We start from the raw sequence: 6,967 nt of genomic DNA on the forward strand, positions 1-6,967 counted from the left end.
ATCTACTCTTCAACGATGTGTTCCTTACCTTCCTCCCAAAGAGACATGCCTCCTTGTATTTAGGTCCTTGTGTGATCCTATCTCTTGAATTTAGGTTAACAGAGTGACTCACTTTTTGAATAGTAGAATATGACAGTAGTGATGCCACATGATTTCTGAATTTGGGTCGTTAAAAATCTTGTCATTTTTCATCTTAGTATTATGGACACTCTCTCTTGAAACCAAACTACCATGCCATCAGAAGTCCAAGCCACCAGGAGAGGCTGTTCTAAGTGTTAAAATTTGCAGCCCTAGCTGAGATTCCAACCAACAGCATTCATCAACTGTCAGTGACATGAATCTAGTCCTGTCAATCATCAGATGGCTGCACCTTCAGCCAGTATCTCATTGCAATGCACAAGAGACTCCAGCTGAGACCACCCAGGCAAGCTCATTCAGCCACAGATTCATTAGGATAATTATAAAATGTTATTTTAAGTCAAAAAGTTTTAAGGTGTTTTGTTATGCAGCAATAAATAACTGGAAATGAGGTATGGTTTTAACTCGTTGCACCTATTTGAATTTTTGAATAGGGTGATAGAAAGGAAAAATTTTGCTAGCTAACATTTTTGATGTGGTCACTACTTTAATAACAAAAACACAAAACTCCCAACACCTTTGAACATGTTTCTTAAGTACTTCCTTCATGGTCAGTGTTCAAAGAGTTTCATTCTTGTTTCTCTAGTACTCTGATATTTTAGGTTCTGGTATTTATCTTTTCCATATGGCAGAAAAGAAGCGCATTAACTGTTGGAGAAAAGAAGGAAAAATCTATGACTTAAACAACACAAGAAGTTGCTTATCGTTCTTGATAGTTCTACAAGAAACAGATGTCACCACAGTGACTTCCTGCCAGGAAAAGTGAGAAGTGAGAGGAATTCTGGGAAGGAAAATTAGATAAGAAACTTGTGTTTGCACAAGCATGCTAATGAATCAAGTGATAAGCTGCATGTTAATTGCTAATGAACAAAACAATTTCTTATTTATTCTTGTAGAATGACTTGATTGAAATATTTCATGTAATGCCCTCAATCAATTTCATGTGTGTCTTCTAGATACTGAAGGGAACAAAGTACTTTGCAGATGTATTTAAACACAATTGGGCTTTCTCTGAAAACGACCTCTTAAATTATTGGTCTGATTCATACCAAATTATATTAGATTCATTTTGGCATCAGAGACCTCCTAATGTTACATGGATAGAAATCTGGCTAAAATCAATGCAGTACTAAAGTGCCTGTAAAACCTTAGAAAGTAGACAAATAGGAATTAGTTAAACAAGATGAAGATATTTGATAGCAGAAATATATTGGAGATAATTATCAAAATATTATTTTCAGTAATCAGCATAGCAGTAACAAACTCTAGGATCTCACCCTCTGTCTGTCTTTGAAAGCAAAGTTTGGAAATGTGACAACACATAAAGGAGATTTTGTGTTCTTAAAGTGATAATTTTAAAAATAAATGCTTCCTCTTATTTTATCTCCTGTATCTTTGTTATATTTGTCAACACTGACAATCTCTCTCTCAGTTACAAACCTTTCTCAAATAAGTAGCAATTTGCATGTTTCCATCGTTGGTACTATTTCTCTATTTCTCTTCCTTAGTAAATCATGTTGCTTTAATTTAGTTTGGTTTTGCCAAATCATATATTTATTTTATTTTTTTGGCTCACCTCTTGGATTCTCTAGATATGTGAAACACTTTCCTGTTTACAAGCCTCAAGTATAATTAAAGGAACTATGGGTACTTTAAAGGAATGCAGAAATTCTGGCTTCAGTTTTCAGTCATAGGTTCACTTATTTTCCATGTTTCTTGAATGTTATGTGAGAGGTGATATGTGCTTTTAGAGGGATCTCAGACTGAGAATCATATCCCCATGAAAATCAGCAAGGATTTAGGAAAATAAGGAAAATAACACAGACTTACTCCTTTTCACAAGAGCTGGACGCCTGTGCCCTTTCAGATGAATGACAGTTTTTAAAAGATCTGACAGCAACCTTCTCCTCTTGTTTTACCCTCCCTTTTATTATCACACAGATGAGCTTGCTCACCTGGTCCCCATTCTCAGGCCATGGGTCATAATGACTTAGATAAGACACTGTTTTTCACTCTGGACTGTATTACTATGATGTCCCACAGTAAGGAAAACCAAAACCCACACACCACTGGCAATTTGGCCAAATTTATTGAGGTCTAGTCTTTTTGAGTGCTTCAGGCCACACATGGCCTTAATAATGAAACGATTCCTGGCTTGATGCTTGATTGTAAAGAATAAAGATTCAGTCTCACTAGGATACATGTCATTCTCAACTCTTCTCCCCTTGATTTATGTCCCCAATGCCTACTGTATCTTTCAAAGCACATGTGTATACTGCGTTGCATTTGGAAATTATAAAATTTTACAAATTTGCAATCCATCAAATACTGCTGCTTAGTTTTAAAAACACAGATCTTATTTTTTCTCTTCCAAAGTCAAAGTCCATTATTGATGCTTCCTGTAAGACCCTTATTTGGGCTGTTAAGACTTGATATACTACAGCAATGGTAGATCTTCTCTTTATTGTCCAAACCAGGACACATTTAAGAGTAAAGCAGGCATTCCCAATTATTACAACAGGACAGGAGGTTTAAACTTGGAATTCTAAACATGCTAACTAACTATTTAGGCTACTATGTATCCCATAATCTAACACTGGACTTCTCACTGTTCCATAACCAGACATTTCAATGTCCCTGGTAGTTGTTCTTTTTCTTAAAGCAAGTGTCATTGCTAGTATTATTGTATCGATTTATTTTATCTTACACTAATTCTGTGAAATAAGTGCTCTTACTATTCTCTCTGCACATATGGGAAAACTGGGGCACAGAGAAGCTAAGTAACTTGGCTAATTCATGATAGACCCAGAATCTGAAGAGGCGCATATCTGGCTCTAGGGCCTTTGCTTGTAAACGTTGCTCCATACCATTCATTCTGTTTCTTCTCCTGGAATTTATTTACATTGATCTACTTTCTAAATTCCTATTCTTTAGGAAGAATAACATAGCATTAGAGAGAACAAGCCTTGAAGTTTGAGTCCCTGGGTTCTGGTTTGGGCTCCACCATCTCCTTGGCCTTGGGTAAGTTACTTACTTTTTCTATGACTTGGTTTTCTCAGTTGTTATAGGGATTATAGCACCTATTTGAAGGGTTTTTGTGAAAATTAAGTGAAGTAACTGATGTAGAGTGTCTGCTATACAGTAAGTTCATGAGTATTCTCCGTTAATATTAAATGCTCCCTATTCCTCAAAGCCTTTTCTTTCCTTGTTGTCATAGAACTTTTATTGCTATTAGAGGATACATTAGAGTCATGCTTCTCAAACTCAGAAGCACATTAAAGACATTCACGTGGGAGCACTTGAAACATTCTGATGCAGTTCTTGGGGAACCCTGATGCAGTTCTGGGGACAGCCATCAGCATTTTTAAAAATTCTCCAGGTGATTCTAATGTACAGCCAGTGTTGAAAAAACTGCATTGAAACCTTTCTGCTACTAAAACGCTTTGCACATGAATTCCTCTCTTTCCATGAATTTCAGGCTCCTTGATTGCAAACTGTATCTAACCCATCTTTGTATTTCCAGTAGCAGCTAGGCTGGTACCTCATATGCACAGGCATAAATATTTCTTAAAAAAATCATAAATCTCCCAAATACATTGTTATAAAAAGGGAGAACATTTTTGTTATCACCAATGCACTGATACGTATAAGTACTAATGCTCAATAGATGTCTTAATCAGAGGTTGGCAGGATCCAGGTAAAATGGGTTGGATAGGTGGATGGCAAGAATATAGTAATAAAACAATATATACCTACTTGTTGATTTAAAGTAATGGTCTGAAAACTTAGCTGCATTTTATAATTACTTGAAAAGATTTTACAAAATATTCTGAGACCTTCTGTTCCTCAGGAAATTCCAACGTGCAATTAAGGCTGAGAGCCACTGACTTAGACGAATCAGGTTAGAGTCAAGATCTCCCTTCTTCTACCATGATATCTGAAAGTCAACTTCTGAGTTTCACATTTAGGTACTATGAGAATGAAAAGAATGAAGAACACCCGCATGTGTAAAACTATCTGATATAAGCAGGGGTCAGGATGGGGAAATATGTACATGCACATGTGCAGACACATATAAGCTTATTGGTTTTAGGTTAACCTTTGTAACAATTATGTATTGAGAAAAGGCATATAATATCAGTCTATAATGCCAATATATCCCTAGACTCTGTATTTTTGAGATAATTCTTTTTTGATGAATAAATAAAGGAGATAGTTTGGCCAAAACAGTAATCAAATATGCAAAGTCATCTTACAAGATGGAACTTGCCTCTTTCTCATATAATAAACAGACCTGAATCCAGATAATTATAATTTGTCAACTTACTTTAGAAATAAAATATTTAGTATTGCTAAGTACTAAGCACCATTTTAGCCATGTTTCAGTTACAATTAATTGCCAAGTGGAAGAATTTTATTACATTATTATATTGGCCTTGTTTAATGCTTTTTGATATTTTGAAAATAATAAGGGCTAAAGGTTAAGGATGCAAAAGTGTAAAACAAGAATTTGAATGTTCTATAATGTACAAATTGTTAGCATAGTCATACTAGTGCTTATATTTTTAAACTGAGATAAAACATTGTGTTTATTTTATATTATCCATGCTGTTTTAAATTTTGGTAAACTTCTACAATCCATCAGAATATTTACCCAAATATCTATTTAAACTATTCTTAATACTATTTATTTTATCTTTCTCAGTAAGATAAAGAAAAGCAAAGGGAATAAGTGTGTTTAAGTCATATGTTTTAGTCTTAGAAAATTGTAATTTTAAAATTCATTTTCAAAAATATTCAAATAAATTACCAAAAATTGCTGGTCTTAAAATAACACTCTTGGGATAACAGACCAATCATACTTTGTATGAAGTTGATGTTATTGATCTATCTGTAAAATAATAACTCAGCTATATTTAGTATTTTCTACCTACCAGATACTTCTTAGTGCATTAACTGAATTTATGCATTAAATCCTCAAAATAATCCTACAAAAGATTTACCATGTTAGTTTGCACCTTAACAGCTAAGAAATCCAATATTTGAATTTAGGGAAACAGAACCAAAGCTGTGGGTCTGTGGTATTCTATTTAAATTGATATTTCCCCTCAGTATCAACTACAGGAAATTGGTTTTATCTGCTTCATTCTCATCATTCCATTGGAACCTCTTTCTGAACAAATGATCTGGTTACACTTAGTACACTCTGTGGCTTTGAGAGCAAGATCTATAGATACACGTGGTAGCAAATTTCTAGTGCTGTTATGATGACATTCTAGCATTTTGGAGTCATGGATAGATCATCAGCTTCTTCACATTTTTTCCTTCATTTGTGTCCCTTTCACTTTCTCCTACACCACTTTCAGAAATTTATCTGAAATTTTAATTCCTTATTTTGATTTTAAAAAATAAATTCTATCATGAAGTATATAACAGTAAAATCTGAGTGAAGAATAGACACTGAAATAAGTGATGGATATAGAGTACAAATAAAATAGTTGAAGCTGAATAAAACTGATCTGTAATGGGGTATTCTAAACACATTATTTATTAAGAATAAAAACAAATAATACATAATTTTTAATTAACTTTCCAAAGTCAGCTTCAGATTTGACATGAAAAATAAATAACTATTTGATTATGTTTTATTCCTCTGTGTAACCCAAATAACTTTATTTGCACTGTTTTAGTCCTTATTTAATGATTGTAGGTTTTATACTAAGTTATTGTCATGCTGAATCCCTATCAACTACAGTTGGGATGGCACCAGGTTCAAAAGGCTGAAGAAGAGACTCAGAGCTAGTGAATAATGATACATGGGTTTTTTTGGAAGGGGGGAATTATACATAGGAGAGAGAGTCCAGTGACGGCAGGCTGGACAGGATAATAGCATGGCCCAGTGTTGGTAGACTGGGCAAAAGAGCTGCAACTCCTTATAAAAAGCATGAAGTCTATATAGCATTTTACCTCAACACCCTTACCCTAAGAACCTCCACCTGGAAACCTTCATTTAACCCAAAGCAAAGGGCCTCCATTCCCTGCATGGCCCGCATTCCACAGAATGGCGGTTGGGGTGGGGGCTCAGATGTTCCTCACAGATAAGTAATGGATATCCGGTTGGCCACTCCCAGATTCCTGAGCTTGGAACTCAACACACATTCAGATGGTCTGCCATACAAGGTCATTCTCAGGGAATGTGCAAGTCAAGTTATAGCTGCCAGGCATGTCTATTGTGTTATTAATTTAAAACCCTTTGAGAAGAGAGACCATATTTTAATCATTGCAGGATTTCTTGAAATTTCCAACAGGGTGATTTATAGATAGTATGTGGCCAATAAATGTTTTGTTGAATTAAAGTATAAAGCAGCTTTAAAAGACTGACATATTCTGACTTTTTACTGAAGCAATTGTAACTAAAAATGAAGGACGGTTTCAGCATGCTTCTGAGCTTGTTAGAAATGTAAGTTTTCATGTCCTATTTAAGATCTACTGAATCAGAATCTCTGAAGTAAGACCCAGGACCCTAAGTTTAACTGCCTCGCCAGGTGATCTTTACATCTTTTAGGATTAGACAAATACTGTTTTACAACAAATTTTATATCAATTATTTGTAATAATAGGTAATGCATACCAAATTTGCAGATGTTCCAAAAGCTGGGAGTGATAACTAAGAGACCCAGAATTATTTCTGTGGGGGAAAAAATTAAAACAATTGATGCATTTAACAAAATGCTAGTTAACGTAGATAAACACAGGGCCATTATATATTAACTGCGTATTTATTCGACAGCAAAAGTACTCTGTCATATAATGGAAAGGACACAAATGT

This window comes from Aotus nancymaae, unplaced genomic scaffold, assembly GCF_030222135.1.
Source record: "Aotus nancymaae isolate 86718 unplaced genomic scaffold, 86718_ANA_hifiasm-v0.15.2.pri h1tg000022l_1, whole genome shotgun sequence".
NCBI lineage: Eukaryota > Metazoa > Chordata > Mammalia > Primates > Aotidae > Aotus > Aotus nancymaae.